Here is a 16,985-nt window from a genome sequence, read left to right on the forward strand (position 1 = left end):
GCTCGATTCTCCCATGCGTTAAAATGAAAAAAAATGTGCACAACTGCGTAGATTCTGGCTGCGCATTCTCCCCGTCGACCTAAGTCTCTCACTGCCCTTCTTCTTACAAGATGCGCTCTTTGGGTGGCGCAAGCCTCAAATGAGAACTGCGCTTTCTGTTGGAATTTTGCCTATCATTCATATCGCCATGTGAAACAAGCACACATAGAGTCGTGGTCAAAAGTTTACATACACTTGTAAAGAAAATAATGTCATGGCTGTTTTGAGTGTCCAATAATTTCTACAACTCTTATTTTTTTGTGATAGAGTGATTGGAGCACATACTTGTTTGTCACAAAAAACATTAATGAAGTTTGGTTCTTTAATTCATTTATTATGGGTCTACTAAAAATGTGACCAAATCTGCTGGGTCAAAAGTATACACACAGCAATGTTAATATTTGGTTACATGTCCCTTGGCAAGTTTCACTGCAATAATTTTGGTAGCCATCCACAAGCTTCTGGCAAGCTTCTGGTGGAATTTTTGACCACTCCTCTTGACAAAATTGGTGCAATTCAGCTCAATTTGTTGGTTTTCTGACATGGACTTGTTTCTTCAGCATTGTCCACATGTTTAAGTCAGGAATTTGGGAAGGCCATTCTAAAACCTTAATTGTAGCCTGATTTAGCCATTCCTTTACCACTTTTGACGTGTGTTTGGGGTCATTGTCCTGTTGGAACACCCAACTGCGCCCAAGACCCAACCTGCGGGCTGATGATTTTAGGTTGTCCTGAAGAATTTGGAGGTAATCCTCCTTTTTCATTGTCCCATTTACTCTCTGTAAAGCACCAGTTCCATTGGAAAAACAGGCCCAGAGCCTGGTGTTCCTGGGATTAAAGGCCTCACCATTTCTCCTCCAAATATATTGCTGGGTATTGTGGCCAAACAGCTCAATTTTTGTTTCATCTGACCACAGAACCTTCCTCCAGAAGGTCTTATCTTTGTCCATGTGATGTCAGATGAAACAAAAATGTAACCAAATATTAACATTGCTGTATGTATACTTTTGACCCAGCAGATTTGGTCACATTTTCAGTAGGCCCATAATAAATTCATAAAAGAACCAAACTTCATGAATGTTTTTTGTGACCAACAAGTATGTGCTCCGATCACTCTAGCACAAAAAAATAAGAGTTGTAGAAATTATTGGAAACTCAAGACAGCCATGACATTAAGTCCTTCACAAGTGTATGTAAACGTTTGACCACGACTGTAGGGATTTATGTTTTTCTCTATTGTAAGCAGTCTAAATCATAAACAAACTGCTAGTAAGAAGAGGATAACAATGCAGGTAATAGGATTTGATTCATTCCACCTATAAAGCCCTTTAAAAACATCCAAAAACCTCTATCGTTTTATATTCATGCTTTAAAGGCCTACTGAAACCCACTACTACCGACCACGCAGTCTGATAGTTTATATATCAATGAGGAAATCTTAACATTGCAACACATGCCAATACGGCCGGGTTAACTTATAAAGTGAAATTTTAAATTTTCCGCTAAACTTCCGGTTGAAAACGTCTATGTATGATGACGTATGCGAGTGACGTCAATCGTTGAAACGGAAGTATTCGGACACCATTGTATCCAATACAAAAAGCTCTGTTTTCATCGCAAAATTCCACAGTATTCTGGACATCTGTGTTGGTGAATCTTTTGCAATTTTTTTAATGAACAATGAAGACTGCAAAGAAGAAAGCTGTAGGTGGGATCGGTGTATTAGCGGCTGGCTGCAGCAACACAACCAGGCTAGCGTCGGATAGCAGACGCGCTATCCGACGCTAGCCGCCGACCGCATCGATGATCGGGTGAAGTCCTTCGTCGCTCCGTCGATCGCTGGAACGCAGGTGAGCACGGGTGTTGATGAGCAGATGAGGGCTGGCGTAGGTGGAGCGCTAATGTTTTTATCGTAGCTCTGACGAGGTCCCGTAGCTAAGTTAGCTTCAATGGCGCCGTTAGCAACAGCATTGTTAAGCTTCGCCAGGCTGGAAAGCATTAACCGTGTAGTTACAGGTCCATGGTTCAATAGTATTGTTGATTTTCTGTCTATCCTTCCAGTCAGGGGTTTATTTATTTTGTTTCTATCTGCAGTTAAGCCCGATGCTATCACGTTAGCTCCGTAGCTAAAGTGCTTCGCCGATGTATTGTTGTGGAGATAAAAGTCACTGTGAATGTCCATTTTGCGTTCTCGACTCTCATTTTCAAGAGGATATAGTATCCGAGGTGGTTTAAAATACAAATCCGTGATCCACAATAGAAAAAGGAGAAAGTGTGGAATCCAATGAGCCATTGTACCTAAGTTACGGTCAGAGCGAAAAAAGATACGTCCTGCACTGCACTCTAGTCCTTCACTCTCAGGTTCCTCATCCACAAATATTTCATCCTGGCTCAAATTAATGTGGTAATTTTCCCTTTTTCGGTCCGAATTGCTCTCGCTGCTGGTGTAAACAATGGGGAAATGTGAGGAGTCTTTCAACCTGTGACGTCACGCTACTTCCGGTGCAGGCAAGGCTTTTTTTTATCAGCGACCAAAAGTTGCGAACTTTATCGCCGATGTTCCCTACTAAATCCTTTCAGAAAAAATATGGCAATATCGCGAAATAATCAAGTATGACACATAGAATGGATCTGCTATCCCCGTTTAAATAAAAAAAAAATCATTTCAGTAGGCCTTTAAGTACTGTATGTATGTAATGTAGTTACAGGCGCATACATTACAACATATGATGTCTACCGTGCTTCCAACACAACAGAACCCATTTGGAGCGTATTTAGAAAAGAACATGACCTTTTGCAAAGCGACCACGATAACAAACTTTGGGGAAGGATCCCACAAAGACTGAAGTTTAAGGTCAGCTAATTTCTTGAAATTGTTGTAGGATTTAAAAACATATTTATGGTGTCTATTTTTTGGGTCACCCTGTATAGAACCTCATATGGGACATGTCATTAAGCAGAAAGAGTAGAGGCTTTCAATCACGCAAAAAGCATTCTCTGGCACTTTGGACAGACAAAAGTCCAAGCACTGAGGCATGAAACTGAATATCAAAGTGGTTCAAGTACAAGTGCCACTGCTTCTCACCATCAGAAAGTTATCTTTGTGTCCTTTTGATGATGCCCTCTGGGTGCCGCTCAGTGGCAATGTTCCATCATGTCAAACTGGCAAGGCACTCCAGGGTGGACCCACAACATGCTAGCGGGATTCAATTGCTCATCTGACCCAGAAACGCTTTGGGCTCCCCTAGGATTACTAACCTGGAAAACACAGGTAAAATGGTGAAGGAGTGAGATGGCTCCACTCTTCTCTTTCACAGCAAATGTGATAGATACTAGTTTTATGCATTGGAATAAAAGTTGTTGAGGTAAATATGCATATACTAACTAATGTGATCACACATTTTCACACACACACACATAAACACTGTACAAACCGAGAGCTAGGACTGTTTTCGGCAAAATATTTCCATCATAGAATCTGATTGGTTAGATTTTGCCCATCGTCAACCAACACTTGATTTTATGGCGTTTGCACGTAGCGCCATAATAACATCAAACTTGACTAAATATTGGCAGTAAAAGCCGTAAACAAAGTTTGTGTATGTGAACCAGCTGAAAGATAATAATCGTATTTTACGGACTATAAGCCATTTTTGGATTTTTTTGCTAACAGACATTATTTTTTGTATTCAACAAATAGTTTTCAATAAAGACAGACACTGAAAAGTTGTGCTATTTTTTTTGTTTTTCCTCAATTTTTGTTTATTCTGACATCACATGGACAAAGATAAGACCTTCTGGAGGAAAGTTCTGTGGTCGGATGAAACAAAAATTAAGCTGTTTGGCCACAATACCCAGCGATATGTTTAAAGGAGAAAAGGTGAGACCTTTAATCCCAGGAACACAATTCCTACTGTCAAGCATGGTGGTGGTAGTATTATGCTCTGGGCCTGTTTTGCTGCCAATGGAACTGGTGATTTGCAGAGAGTAAATGGGACAATGAAAAAGGAGGATTACCTCCAAATTCTTCAGGACAACCTAAAATCATCAGCCCGGAAGTTGGGTCTTGGGCGCAGTTGGGTGTTCCAACAGGACAATGACCGCAATCACATGTCAAAAGTGGGAAAGGAATAGCTAAATCAGACTAGAATTAAGGTTTTAGAATGGCCATTCCAAAGTCCTGACTTAAACATGTGGACAATGCTGAAGAAACAAGTCCATGTCAGAAAACCTACACCAATTTTGTCAAGAGGAGTGGTCAAAAATTCAACCAGAAGCTTGCCAGAAGCTTGTGGATGGCTACCAGAAGCGCCTTATTGCAGGGAAATTTGCCAAGGGACATGTAACCAAATATTAACATTACTGTATGTATACTTTTGACCCAGCAGATTTGGTCACATTTTCAGTAGACCCATAATAAATTCATTAAGGAACCAAACTTTATGAATGTTTTTTGTGACGAACAAGTATGTGCTCTGTGGAAGTCGCTTCCTCGCAGTCCCACTGTCAGACACGGCACAGGAGTCCAGCGTGCAGGTTTAACAAGGTTTTTAATGATTGTTAGTTTTTATGCAGTTTTCTCTCTCAGAACGTGACTTTTCAGTTACTCTCCAAACGTCATCCCCCTCCTGCACCCAGCCGCTCACTCTTAAAGACAATAGATGATTAGATTAACACGTACCACCTGTGAAATCTAATCACCTGCCAGCTGTGTCTCACCGTCTGCCCGATGGTGCTCGTCCTCAGCACCACGGACAGCGGCAGTGACTTTTACTCCTACAGGCAGCGCTCGCTACACCTCCTCCCACATGCTTCAATCACTCTATCGCAAAAAAATAAGAGTTGTAGAAATTATTGGAAACTCAAGACAGCCATGACATTATGTCCTTCACAAGTGTATGTAAACTTTTGACCACGACTGTATGTTCGTAAATTGAGGTTCCACTGTAATTAATGACAGCAGCAACCTTGCAAAAGATACATAATCAGAACAACGCCAAATGAGCATGGAAATAGTTCCTAAAGTCAGAGAAATTGTAGTAAAACAGCAGACTAAAGGTGACGGAACAAGTAAAAGGCAGACAAGAAAGGGAAGGGTAATAGCAGCCGAGTCCAGCGGGATACTACTGGCCAAGTGTTAGTACGCCTTAGGCTTTTGGTGGCCCTAAAAATGATTTTGTTTGTGCCCTCATTTTGGTCTTTAATAATACTTATCTATTATTAGACTCCTGAAGGGCCCCTACCCACCTAACGTCACCGCCCCAAATACTTTGCACATACTCAATATGGCTAAAATTACAATAAAAACCTAATTATTGACCTAATTCGGTTAAATCTAGCTTGTTAAAACATATGTAAAAATATTTTTAGGTATTTGCATGCAGCTTGTAATGTCCCAAAAATGTAAAAAAAAAATAAATAAAAATGTAATATAATTTTTGACTTTTTAAAGATGATTTTGATTATGTGATATATGTATATATGTGTATATATATTCACAAAGCCCACAGTAATTACATGTTTGTCTCTTCCATCAAACTTTCAAACCGGTGCCATCTTTAGGAATTTTTTTCCTGAAAGCCCTCTAAATCAGGCCTGGGCAATTATTTTGACTCGGGGACCAAATTTTGAGAAAACAATGGGTCTAGGGCCGGTATACCTATTTTTAGGAACACTAGTACAAAACCTCAAAATAATGTCTGATTAAATGCTAAAAACGTCATGACAGACCGCCTGAAAAAATGGAAAGGATTTTTTTTTTTTTTTTTACTGAATGAGACAACCAGAATTTACATGAAAATAAAGAATGTGGGATTTACAATATTAACTATGAACGATAAAACAACTAACATGACAACATAAGAACGTCACACCCCCTCTCAACAAACACAGCGAAATATGAACGCAAAGCGTACAAAAAAAACCCACCTACAATCTGATATATCTGATACATCACTGAGCTTTACAAATTTGTTGTAAAAATCCCCTTCCGCGTTTGTCCCTGACACCCGCATTTCAGGCTGGCCAACCCTGGAAACACTCTGTGGAAACTCTCCCTACCCACACTGCTTGGTACCTCGTCTGTAGATTACCATACTAACTAGCATATCATGCAAAAGCGCAGATTCCAACCATTGAAATACTTTGTATAATTCAAGACTTACGGTCATCTAAAACACAAGTGAACATCATAATGGCAGCTACAGTTTCCATCTTAAAGATCTAAAAAAAATGTCCAGCGGGCCAGACTGAAAAGCTTGCATGTGGCCCCCGGGCCTTAAATTGCCCAGGTCTGCTCTAAACTATTAGATTTAATTTTTTTCAAATGTTCTGTTTTGGGAATTTTTTTTTTTTTTTTTTACAAAATAGTACTGACACATTTGCTATAAATTTGCCAAAATGTGAATTTATTTATTTACAATTTGTCATTATTCATTTAAATCTGATTATAAATCTGTGAGATTTTCCTTTAATTCCTTGTGTAAAGTAGAGATTATTTAATTCATGTCGAATTATCATTAGTGGATAATGATACTAATGATCATAATACATACTATTATATTATTATTATTAGTGCATATACTGAAAGTTAAGCATCACCTGTCTTTATTAACTAGTGATGCTCGGTTTCGAACTTTAACCAAGGGTCCTTGAATACATCACAGTTATGTGCTACAAGATACAAAAGTGAAACTTAAACATGACTCCAATGCTGCCACAAATAGAGTTATTGTATCTTTACTTTTCTTATATCAGCTCATCTTAATTCCCAAAAGTTGGCGCTGTGTGAACGTACGAAAGGGGAGCTCTGATGACTTTATGACGTCTGTGTTGAGTAAATAGTGTTCCATGCTAGGTTTGCCAATACCAGGTGGAATTAACCATTTTGCATTTTTTTCAAGGGGTGTAGGTTGTGTTAGACATTCCTAATTTTATTCAAACAAATGTAATATTGAACTTTGAAAATAAAATGTAGTTTATCTTAACTTTTTCGATGTATTTTACAAAAAGCCCAGGCCATGATCATGTGGCCCTCTAATGGGTGTGGCCCTAAACAACCGCATAGAGTAAAGATTCCCAAACTGTGGTAGGTGTACCACTAGTGGTAAGCGGGCTCCTTCTAGTGGTATGCCAAATAATTACTTGATTAATGTACAGTGGGGTTTTTTTTTTTATATTCAATCAGTGTTACTTTTGAAACTGTGTGTAAAATATTAAATATACTTGTTAGATAAAACCTCCGCCTTGTGTTTTAATGAATACTTAGGCTTACTACGCTACTATATTTTAATGGTGGTTTTTATGGTGCTAGTTGGAGAGGTAAGTTTTTTCTGAAGTGGTACTTGGTGAAAAAAGTTTGAGAACCACTGGCAAAGGGTGTTCATGTGACTCTACCCTAGTTGACCACTTTCCCTAAGGTGTGTGTCAGCTGGAGAGATATGTTGGGATGTTTGTTGTTGTAATCCCTTAGAAGCAAACTCAGCAATGGGTTAAAATGGCTGTTTGTCCTGGGAAGGACGAACAAGCAAAGACAGAGAGGAGCTGGCAGTCAGTGGACTGTTGGCTGACAATCATAGTGAGGTGATATTGTATTCATTATTTCAGCATTTATGGCACCAATTAGCTTTTTGCCTATGCATTTGCTTATTATTTTTTTATGTATACTGTAAAAAAAAAAAAAATTGCAGTAAAAACCTGGCAGCTTCGTCGCCTCGATTTTACCGTAAAATTTTTGTTGGTTTTTACAGACATATTTGTTTAAATGTAAAAACGGTATTATTGTTTTTTACAGTAAAATTCTGGCAACTGAGCTGTCAATTTTTTACTATAAAATCTATTGTCATTTCTACAGTGTACAATTTGATGGATAACTTGCTTTGAAATCATAAGTCAAACGTCAATGTTTTTGTTTAAATTCCCCCAAAAATGGAAATGTATGATATAATTTTGATTTGTTGCATTCAAATCAAATTAGCTTCATGGCATGGCCTCTTAACTTCATGTGAGTGATTACGATTGACGACACCTGTTGATTTCTCTGAGCCCATTTAAATAGGGCTCATGTGATGCGGTCATGATGTGCTGAATTTCCCCCAGGGATCAATAAAGTACTTTCTATTCTATTCTATATTCTATTCATTAGACTCGGTTACAAACGCGACAATGGCAAAGTCAAAGGAACTCAGCACAGATCTGAAAAAAGTCAGGAAAGTCACTTGGAGCCATTTCAAAGCAGCTTAAGGTTCCAAGAGCAACCATGCAGACAATTGTTCATACGTATAAAGTGCATGGCACAGTTTTGTCACTGCCGCGGTCAGGAAGAAAACGCAAGCTATCACCTGCTGCTGAGAGAAAATTGGCCAGGATGATCAAGAGTCAACCGAGAACCACCAAAAAGCAGGTCTGCAATGAATTGGAAGCTGCTGGAACACAGGTGTCAGTGTCCACAGTCAAGCATGTTTTGCATCGCCATGGACTGAGAGGCTACCAGGCAAGAAGGAAGCCCTTGCTCCAGAAGCAACACCTTAAAGTTTGCTGCTGATCACATGGACACACATAAGACCTTTTTGAGGAAAGTTCTGTGGTCAGATGAAACAAAAATTGAGCTGTTTGGCCACAATACCCAGCAATATGTTTGGAGGAGAAAAGGTGAGGCTTTTAATCCCAGAAACACCGTCAAGCATGATGGTGGTAGTATTACAGTCTGGGCCTGTTTTGCTGCCAATGGAACTGGTGCTTAACAGAGAGTAAATGGGACAATTAAAAAGGAGGATTACCTCCAAATTCTTCAGGACAACCTAAAATCATCAGCCCGGAGGTTGGGTCTTGGGCGCAGTTGGGTGTTCCAACAGGACAATGACCCCAAACACATATCAAAAGTGGTAAAGGAATGCCTAAATCAGGCTACAATTAAGGTTTTAGAATGGCCTTCCCAAAGTCCTGACTTAAACCCCATTGAGAAAATGTGGACAATGCTGAAGAAACAAGTCCATGTCAGAAAACCAACAAATTTAGCTGAACTGCACCAATTTTGTCAAGAGGAGTGGTCAAAAATTCAACCAGAAGCTTGTGGATGGCTCCCAAAAGCGCCTTATTGCAGTGAAACTTGCCGAGGGACATGTAGCAAAATATTAACATTGCTGTATGTATACAATCACTCTATCACAAAAAAATAAAGAGTTGTAGAAATTATTGGACACTCAAGACAGCCATGACATTATGTTCTCTACAAGTGTATGTAAACTTTTGACCACGACTGTAGTTACGTAGACGCTTCAAAAACTTGGCTTGATGCTAAATATTAGCAAAGGTAAGACCGCCCATCGAGCGTCAACTAATGCAAATCAAATGACTGAATTGTGTAACAAATTGCTACAATTTGTATTTTATCACAATGTGTGTTTACCTGCTACATGGCTTATCTGTGTACATTTATTCATAGTTTTGTTTTTAGTACTTACTAATATTTGTAATTTTCTTAAAGCACAGACCAGGAGTGGCAACCATAAATCATAAAGCATTTAATATAATGTCAATAAAGCTTTTTATTATATTCTATTCCTTCATTATGGCAGACTATATGTAATATGGAACATTTAAAATTGTTATTTGAGTGCAATAGGATGCATATGTTTATTGTATTGTAGATTTCTGTTCAAATAAAGCCAATGTTGCCATTTTCCATAGTTCACTTTATTTGGAAAAGTATCGATATGCATTTTGGTAGGGGTACCAAGTTATTGGTATCGCGGCAAACCTACCCCAAACATTTAAATTTTTCATCACAATCTCCACACAGGATCCCACCTTCCCAGCTGTAACAGGACCAGTCTCCATTGATACCACCACTGATGATAATGGCCAACATTTACTCAATCTATGTAGAGCCACCAATTTCTGCATTGCCGACACAACCCCGGAAGCGGTTCCATCAGTGGACCTGGTACAGCCTCGATGGAAAAACTAAAAAAGCCATTGACCACAACCTCACATGCCGCCGCTGGAAGACATCGGTCACAAACTGCCGTGTCTTCACAGGTGCACAGCTCGGTACTACAGACCATCGATTGCTGATTGCTGACCTACGGCTGAAGCTCAAGCCAGAGGCATCAGCCAATGCCTACTCAAAGCTGGACTCCTACTGTCTACTCGACCCGGCTATCATAGAGCCATACAAACGCACCACCGCTAACAGATTTGGTGCTTTCACCTGCGGCACAGCTCAGGACTTTTAAAATGAGGTAATCATAGCTTCCAAGGCAACCAATGGGCGAACAAGGCCTGCCCCCAAGAAGCCCTGGATATCCCAATCTACATTGGATATCGTTAACAACCGACGAGTGTCCTGGCTGCGAGGGGACATGGTCCAGTATTGGCGCCTCAACAGCCAACGAAACGTCTTAATTCAACGCAACAGAGTAACATTCTAGAGCAATCAGGCCACACCCATGGAATCAGTTTGCCAAAATAATAACCTGCGGCAGCTTTTCAATCTTCTCCGCCAAAGAAATCAGGCCCCTGTTAGTGCTTCTTCCAGGTAAAGGACAGGGCTGGCAACGTCCTTATCTGCTGGGAGGAGCTCTTCAGGCGAAGGGCCTGACCCATCAACCCTCCTTTGTTATGGTACGGCCGTCCACTTTGTCTCCACTTTTAAGTACCTAGGCTCATCAATGTCCAACACCAGTGACCTCATAGCAGAGATTGACCAACGCCATGACCTAGCAGCCTCTGCCATGCAGTCCGAATGACACCAGCGCATATCCCAGGAGACAAAGCTTAGGGTCTACAATTAGTCATTAGTCATCTTTGTCCTCCTGTACGGCTCCAAAACATGGCCGGTGAATAACAGATTGGCCTGGCAGACTCGATGATTTTGATACCAGAGCTCTCAGAAGTATTTAAATACCACACCTGTAGCAGGTACATCACAAACCAGACTTTGAGAGACCTAGCCCCACAGCTCTCAGCATACCATCTCGCAGAAATGAATCGGGTGCGCCACTATGGCCACGTCACGATGACATAAACAAATTAAAAGCAATTTCTTAAACCAACATATTTTTCATTCCCGTGAATACAATTGCACAAGTAAGTATTCTGTAACAGGAAGGGATGTACTAATACTATGGTACAACAAAATCTGGAGCGGTCATAAAAAACGAAACACTGTGACTGGTTTATGAGATTTCTGAATTGCCACATTAAATTTATTCACTTCTAATGGAATTTCCCAGTGTGCAACAAAAATATACATACCAGAAAGCAGATGATATCACACCAAAGGCGTCGTTTACACGTGTTATAAAATGGGTAGCATTAGTAATGCAACTTTAACTTTAATTTGACAGCCGTGTCGAACATTTTCAGGTAGGTGGAGACCAAGTTTAATGGACGTCATTTTCAAGTTCATCCACAGTAAAACATAAAAATAGGCAGTAGTGGTGTTTCCGGGTGGAAAAAAATGCATTAATGCATGACTATGTCAGCACTGTCTTTGACTACTGTCTTATAAGATGACAGCTATTTGTGGTGTGTGTTGTTATAAAATAGTTATGCCAAACAGCAGGGGCAAAATTGGATTTCCTATATATTTATTATGTATATAGGCATAATGACCCCAAAATAGCATTGCTATACTATATATATCAGCACGTACACATACTTAATGTTGTCAGAGCCAGGATTCTGTGCCCTTCATGCCTGGAAAGAGGTAACTTACAAGAAGTCACAGTAATCATGTAGTGAAGTGACTTACCCACTGAGAGTTCCCTCTCCTCCCAATTGAGATGATGTTCATGCAAATCAAGTCAGACGGGGGGGGGGTAAGTGCAGATATGCAAAATGAATGCTAATACTAATTTAAGATGAATCTCAAACCTATTGTGCAGTTTAGCGAAAAATAATAATAATTCCAAACGCAAAGCAAAATGTAAATACAGTACAATTCCCAACACACGATAATATATAGTGTGACCAATGTTCCCTCTAATTTTTCATGTGTGTGAGCAAACGCAAAAACTCCCTGAGCATTCAGTGGAGCCCATGTGAGCAACATCAGACTGTGGCTACACCAGCAGCACACCTGTCCCAAACCTGACTAAATAACAAGTTCAATCTCCATCCATCCATCCATTTTCTACCGCTTGTCCCTTTCGGGGTCGCGGGGGGTGCTGGAGCCTATCTCAGCTGCATTCGGGCGGAAGGCGGGGTACACCCTGGACAAGTCCCCACCTCACCGCAGGGCCAACACAGATAGACAGACAGCATTCTCTTATTATTATAATCAAATGACAGCAGTCATTTCCATGAGGTTATTTTCTAATATAAGTGTTTAGGCCCACTTACAATGACAAATAACAAAAAATATTGTTTTTCATGAACTGTGTACTTGTATTGTTTGTCTGGGTGGAGGTCCTGCTTTGGAAATAATGTGTAGCCCTTTCAGACATTACATTTAGTTCCCATTAAAACATTCACATGTTGCACAATGAGATGTAAGCAGGGGATCATGTGTACATTCCTGCAACTTCCTGTTTATAAAAAATATATTTGTATTAGTATTTATTTAATATACTAACAGCATTTCATGATTATTAATATTTATAAATTAAGATTCCTAATAAATGACACTAGAATAAGCACACATTTGATTGGTAAATCATAGTGTAACGACCTGGAATTACACTTTATGTGTGGTGTTGGAGTTGTCCGACTTTTTGTGTGGCTGTAAACACGTCACTGGCTAAGTGCCATATGTGCATGTGTTGGCGCAAGTGAGAAAGAGCGAGCGGCTGCTGTTGATATAACAAAGTTGCTTTTGGTCTGGTTTGTACTGCAGAAAATGACCACTTTTGCTAGATATATTTTTTTTTACTAATGTTTTGGTGATGTGTTTATGGCCGACAATAAAGAGTTTTGCTCAGTAAAGTGATGGATGGAATTCATGTCCTCAAAGCGTCTCGACAGACGTTACAATATTTGAACAATGATGACGAAAACTGTTTTTGTCTGTCGTGTCCGTGTGTCGAAAATTGTTGTGCGCTTATTTTTTTATTTGATTTTGTGCGTGGCATGGATTTGCCGTGCGCAGAGGACCCTTGAGCAGTGCGCAATTGCACAGGCGCGCACCTTAGAGGGAACATTGAGTGTGACGTATCAATTGGGTCAGTGTATGTTTTGGTCATAGGATTTTCTTTTCACAAATTATAATTGAAATACAAAAAAAACTGTTGGTTTCTTTGAATTCAATTTTAAAATACATTAAACAAAATTTAAAAACAGAAATTTTTAGTGTCGAAAATCAGTAACTATATCCAAAAAATGGTTTGATTTTCATTTTGTATTTCATATAATAACAATCGAAAGCTGAAACAAAACAGTCTAAAAAACAAATGTTTTTTTGTTTTTTTTAATATGCTGACACCATAACCAGAAGTTGATATTTAACGATGAGACCTGGCCTGTAGGGAAAAAATTGATATTGCACAGACCAGATAATCATTGATTAATATGTTTTTATCTAAAAACATAGTTTTTCCTTCGCGGTCATTTCTGTAAATACATTAGAAAAGGGATTTATATGGCCCCATTACTGGGTGGATCTCAAGTGAGAGGAAGAGGGAGGGTTAATAATTTTGCAATGCAGTCTGCTCAAAATGATGGAAAGTGCCACTCTACATAGCAACTGATGCTGTGGTCAAAGTTGGAATTGCGCCAAAACACATTTTAACATATTCAACAATCTACTGCTATCTGGCAACTTAAGTGGATAGTGCAACCCCCAATTCGTCACGATTCATGTGTCAGGTAAACCGCGATGAATGGGGCCATGTGAATTCCCTTCCTACTGTTGCAAAGTTTGGTTCTGGTGTTGAAATGTGAGAAATCCTCTGTTTCTAGTTTAGCAGACAGAGCAACTGAGGGGCTTCACTATGTTCTGTTCCCCAATGATTTGAAGAAAACAACTTGTTTCAAAGTTAACAACGCAGTTTTGACCGTCCTCTTTGAGATATCCCCAGCTTTACCTATTTGGGAAGATATCGAAGTGCAAAGAGATGCTAGAGATGCTGGTAATGCTTGACTTTCTTGCCGGCCAGTGTTGAGTCTTAAAGCCTGGATTTTGATTCTATAGTCCACATTGAAGCATGGAAGTTGCTTTGTTTAGACTTCCCCACACTAATAGTACAAACCACTACTATCAGAACATAACCACAAGCTCCCAGCATAAAGGGAATGATTATTGTCTTGGGATGGGAATTGCTAAGATTTTTCCGGTTCCGGTTCCGATTCCACTTTTGATTCTGCTTTACGATTCTGTTATCAGTTTTCATATCGATTCTTATTTGGAAAAAAAGAGAACAAAAAAGTGGATTAGCATCTTTTTTGTTTAGTTTAAGGGTGACATGACCTTACAAAGCCTACAGTGATGTCTTAAGAGGCTCATATGTAGCATAGAAAAAAAGACTTTTTCGAAAATAATTATAAGAAATATTATTTTTTAGATTGTAACAAAATAAAACATATATGGAAATTACACAAAAATGTTACATTTTCAAAACTTTTAAGAATCTCCCTAGAAAATATACAAGTGGAACTCAAAAAGGTGCAAAGGTTTGTTTAGAAATATAACATAGCCTCATAACAAGCAACTCAAGATATTTCAAGCCTTTGGTTGATATAATTTCATGATTATGGTTTACAGCATGTGAAAACCTTGAATTAAACATCTAAAAAAATGTGGGGTTTTCAAATACTGTAAGCTATGATCATTTCAAAGTATAAAAAATAATGGCTGAACATTTCTCACTTTGCATGTAATGAGTTAATATCACATTTTAGTTTCACATTTGAAGTTGAATTGCTGACATGGACTTCTGCACAATATTACATTTTTGTAAGTTTTGCCAATATGATGGAAATGACTGTGGGAATCTGGTGGGAGGAAAACATGCAAGTTTTCTCTGACTACAATTAACAATCACTGACCGGAAATTATGAGAGTCTACTTTGGCAAATGGTTGCAAACTTTTGACCACAAACTTAGAGAAAACATCTTTCCTCTCCATCTTTTCACACAGTCTCGCTTCCCATGGTGCTGGCAGTGGACAGCAGTTGACTTCTCCACAACAGGCATTACAAGAACATCTTCAGGGAAACACCCCTCCTCCGGTTGGTCGACAAGCACATTGCGGCATCAAAGATTGCGGGGACATTTTTGATTGCCAAAGACTGTAGCGACTCCACCAGGTGGCAAAGTAAAAGGTTTGTGTCAGCCATGACATCAGGGCTTTCTTGAAACTTTTCATAAGCATCTCTAATGACTGGGTGCACTGTGAGGGTGTTGAGAAAGTGGTCTCCGCCAAGTGCTCTGCAAGAGTGGAATAATCTCTCCACTATGGAGGTATCTGTGCCAACCACAATGGAAACCACACTCTTCACTGCCTGATCAGGACACACAAGTATAAGTGTTTCAATGGTGTCAGCTACTCCAAATATATATCCAGTAAACGCAAGCGTCAACCACAAATATCCATCATAGGGGTACTTTTTCTTACTGAGGCCCCAAATCTCTAGGCATTCAATGGGAGTCAATGGAAGGGGCTTTAAAGGCCAAATGAAACCCACTACTACCGACCACGCAGTCTGATAGTTTGTATATCAATGATGAAATCTTAACATTGCAACACATGCCAATACGGCCGGGTTAACTTATAAAGAGCAATTTTAAATGTCCCGCAAAACTTCCGGTGGAAAATGTCTATGTATGATGACGTATGCGCGTGACGTCAATCGGTGAAACGGGAAGTATGCGGACACGTTGAATCCTATACAAAAAACTCTGTTTTCATCTCAAAATTCCACAGTATTCTGGACATCTGTGTTGGTGAATCTTTTGAAATGTGTTTAATGAACAATGGAGACTGCAAAGAAGAAAGTTGTAGGTGGGATCGATGTATAAGCGGCGGACTGCAGCAACACAACCAGGAGGACTGAGAGGTGGATAGCAGACGCGCTAGCCGACGAACTCACCTTAACTTCCTCCGTCTCCGGGCCGCCGAACGCATCTGTGGTCGGGTGAAGTCCTTCATCGCACCGTCGATCGCTGGAACGCAGGTGAGCACGGGTGTTGATGAGCAGATGAGGGCTGGCTGGCGTAGGTGGATAGCTAATGTTTTTAGCATAGCTCTGTGAGGTCCGGTTGCTAATTTAGCTTCAATGGCGTCGTTAGCAACAGCATTGTTAACCTTCGCCAGCCTGGAAAGCATTAACCGTGTAGTTACAGGTCCATGGTTTAATAGTATTGTTGATTTTCTATCTATCCTTCCAGTCAGGGGTTTATTTCTTTTGTTTCTATATGCAGTTAAGCACGTTGCTCTCATGTTAGCTCAGTAGCTAAAGAGCTTTGCCGATGTATTGTCGTGGAGATAAAAGTCACTGTGAATGTCCATTTCGCGTTCTCGACTCTCATTTTCAAGAGGATATAGTATCTGAGGTGGTTTAAAATACAAATCCGTGATCCACAATAGTAAAAGGAGAGAGTGTGGAATCCAGTGAGCCAGCTTGTACCTAAGTTACGGTCAGAGCGATAAAAGATATGTCTTGCACTGCATTCTAGTCCTTCACTCTAACGTTCCTCATCCACGAATCTTTCATCCTCGCTCAAATTAATGGGGTAACCGTCGCTTTCTCGGTCCAAATCGCTCTAGCTGCATTGAAAACAATGGGGAAATGTGAGGAGCCTTTCAACTGTTGACGTCACGCTACTTCCGGTACAGGCAAAGCTTTTTTTTATCAGCAACCAAAAGTTGCAACTTTATCGTCGATGTTCTCTACTAAATCCTTTCAGCAAAAATATGGCAATATCGCAAAATGATCGAGTATGACATAGAATGGATCTGCTATCCCCGTTTAAATAAAAAAAAATCATTTCAGTACGCCTTTAGATA

This window comes from Entelurus aequoreus, linkage group LG13 (assembly GCF_033978785.1).
Source record: "Entelurus aequoreus isolate RoL-2023_Sb linkage group LG13, RoL_Eaeq_v1.1, whole genome shotgun sequence".
NCBI classification, from domain to species: domain Eukaryota; kingdom Metazoa; phylum Chordata; class Actinopteri; order Syngnathiformes; family Syngnathidae; genus Entelurus; species Entelurus aequoreus.